This window comes from Miscanthus floridulus, unplaced genomic scaffold (genome assembly GCF_019320115.1).
Source record: "Miscanthus floridulus cultivar M001 unplaced genomic scaffold, ASM1932011v1 os_1781_1_2, whole genome shotgun sequence".
Taxonomy (NCBI): Eukaryota; Viridiplantae; Streptophyta; class Magnoliopsida; order Poales; family Poaceae; genus Miscanthus; species Miscanthus floridulus.
The window spans coordinates 36,988-40,000 of NW_027097910.1; the positions used below are offsets into that span (position 1 = coordinate 36,988).

A 3,013-nucleotide genomic window follows, 5' to 3' on the forward strand; every position below is an offset into this window, starting at 1 on the left:
TTCATCTTTCCACTAGAGTCCTTTCTAAGCATGTAGTGAGCATTGAAGGCAAAAGGTCTAGCATGCTTGGGCAAGGGTTGTGGTGGTGGAGTTTGGCACATGAGCAAAGTGGCCTTCTTTTCCACACTCAAAACACTTCTTTGGCTTTGACTTTTGTTGTTATTGAGCTTGAGCCTTCTTCTCTTTATTTGTCATGTACCCAATGCCACTTCTATCTATCTTCATGACGGTGTTCATTAGTAGCTCACTTTAAAGATACTTGCCTCTAGTGAACTTGCTCAATCCAATCTTGAGATGCTCTTTCTCCAACTTGAGCTTCTTGTTTTCTTCCTTAAGAGCATCATTGTTTTTCTCTTCCTTGAGCTTCTTGTTTTCTTCTTTGAGCTTCTCATTCTCAAGTATCAACCCATCATCATGATCAAGAGTTTCTAGCACAACGGACTTGGTGGTTTTGAGTTCTTCAAGATCTTTCTTAAGCTTTTCATTGTCATTCTTGAGCTTGACAAACTCATCATAATCATCGGCCTCAACCACTTGCTTGCCCTTGCTACTAGAACTTTGCTCAATGCTCTCAATGATCAAATCATCACATGATGTAGCTATATCAATCTTAACAACATTGTTAGTAGCATCATGTGGCTCATTGAATAAATATTCTTGAGCAATGACTAGATTATCATGATTAATCTTGAGAGTGGTGTATTCTTCTTTGGGAGAATTTTGTATTTGGCACCGAAACAAATCACTTTTTTGTATTTGGCACTGGAAATTTTGAACTTCCTTATCTAGCTTCAACTTGAAAATTCCTTCTGTATATGGCACTTCCGTCCATTTTGGCCATCCATCTGTTTGTTGACTTCGTTGACCATGTTAGTTTTTTTAATAAGTACCAAAATAGCCCTCTGCTTAATTTGGTCGCACACACCTGCTCGGTCCCTTCTTCCCCATCAATCTTCTCTTCATGTGAAAAAAAACCGAAGCCAGAGGAGATGAGGATGGGGTGGAGGAGCCGTCGGCCGCCGACGCCCAGCAAATCATGGTGCCCTTCCTTCAGCTAGAGGCGCCGGTCCCTCAGCCGAGGTCTCCCCATGGTGGCAGATCGACGAGCAGGTCCAGCAGGGGTCGCGGCAGTGGGGTGAGCCGAGCTTCTAGTAGGGGACGCGGCGGTGGGGTGGGCTCGCTGGCCGACGCTGGCCCCATCTCGTGGGGCGAGGGGCGTGGTACAAGGAGATCACGAGGCGGCTCTGCCGCAAGATCGACGGCATCTAGGCGAGGTACGAGGAGATCGCGTTGGACAGGAAGAAGCTCTGGGTGTGGCCCGACGACGGTGTGCCCTGGCCTACGGCGAGCCCACTCGTGCCAAGCAGCGCGCTTCCCCATCCCGAGCGCCTCCACGGACGGAAGCGCGACATCGAGAGGGTCGTCGCGCTGGTACGCGGGGAGCTAGATGGCGGGAGGACCTATGCTATCATGCCCATCGTCAGGATGGCCAGTGTCGGCAAGAAAGCTCTGATGCAGCACATCTGCGACATGGAGGCCGTGAAGTCGTGCTTTGAACTGACACACTAGATTTGGGTATCCTATGAGTTTGACATCGTCAGCGTGACCCGTAAGATCATCGAGGCGGTCACTAGATTGCGCCCAGAGTGCAGCGAGCTAAGCACGCTTCATGAGTTCATAGTCGAGCACCTTGTGGGGATGAGGTGCTTGATCGTTCTCGATGACGTGTGGGATGACAATCCTAGCCACTGGAACAGCCTGACGGCCCTGCTGAGCTGTTGTGCTCCGAGGAGCGCGGTTGCCATGACGACGAGGAGCAACAAGGTTACCAGGATGGTGAGCACCAAGGTGTATCATCTCAAATGCTTGTCAGATGAAGACTGCTGGCATGTATGCCAGCGACAGGCACTGCCAAATAGTGATGCCAACGTCGACCAAGAACTTGTAAAGATCGGTGAGAAGATCGCGAAGAAATGTCAGGCTTGCCATTGGCGGCAGAGGCAGCTGGTAGTGCCCTGGGTGCTTCAACCAGCTGGAAGCACTAGGATGAAGTCCTGAATAACAACTTGTGGGCTGACAATGAGGTGAAGAATCTAGTACTGCCGGTGTTGAAGGTGAGCTACGACCGGTGCATGCCGCTGAAGCGTAGCTTTGCGTTTTGTTCATTGTTTCCAAAGGGCTTCGTCTTCGACAAAGATCTGCTAGTCCAGATTTGCTCATTGTGAGGTGTGTAAGGTGTTTATATTTTTTTTGTTTTTTAAGTATGCTGACAATGTGGTTAGATTTGTGAAACTTGTGCATCAAATTTATTGATTATTATTGTCACTCTTCAATTATCAAAATGTTATGTTTCATTCACAAGTATATTTGTGATATTTGTGTTTTCCTTATTTGATATTATGTCTATTTATTCTTTTCCTATCTGGCACTACATGTTGCTAGTATATAGAAGGGCATATATGTCATTTTAGGTGGCACTTGACACCATTACTGCATCAAATGGACAGAAGTGCCATATATTGAAGGAATTTTCAAGTTGATGCTAGATAAGTAAGTTCAAAATTTCCAGTGCCAAATACGAAAGAGCGATTTGTTTTAGTGTCAAATACAGAATTCTCTCTTCTTCTTTTAGCTTGTTGTGACTAGTGATGAGCTCTTTGTGCACCCACTCAAGTTTATCATGTTTATCTTTAAGCTCTTTCTTAGAAGATTTGAGCTCCTTGAGTTTGGATGATATAGCATCATTTGCTTCTCTAAGCTCAACACTAACCTTTTTGGCTATATCACATTTTGCTAAAAGTGCATCATTTTTAGCCTCTAGCTTTTCATTCTTAGCTCTAGTTTTTATAATGATCTTAGTATATTGTTTTAGCAATCTAGCAAGATCATTATAGGAAGGTGATTCATATTCATCATCATCACTATCGCTATCATTATTACTAGCATGTTCATCATCACTACTCTCATCATCATTTGATACCTTGCGTTCACCCTTGGCCATAAGGCATAGGTG

The 3,013-nt window shown here is 45.3% G+C and overlaps 1 pseudogene; it reads left to right on the forward strand.

The window, feature by feature from the left end:
- Positions 1-815: 815 nt before the first annotated feature.
- Positions 816-2,225, forward strand: LOC136534311 (putative disease resistance RPP13-like protein 1; annotated as a pseudogene).
- Positions 2,226-3,013: the final 788 nt, after the last annotated feature.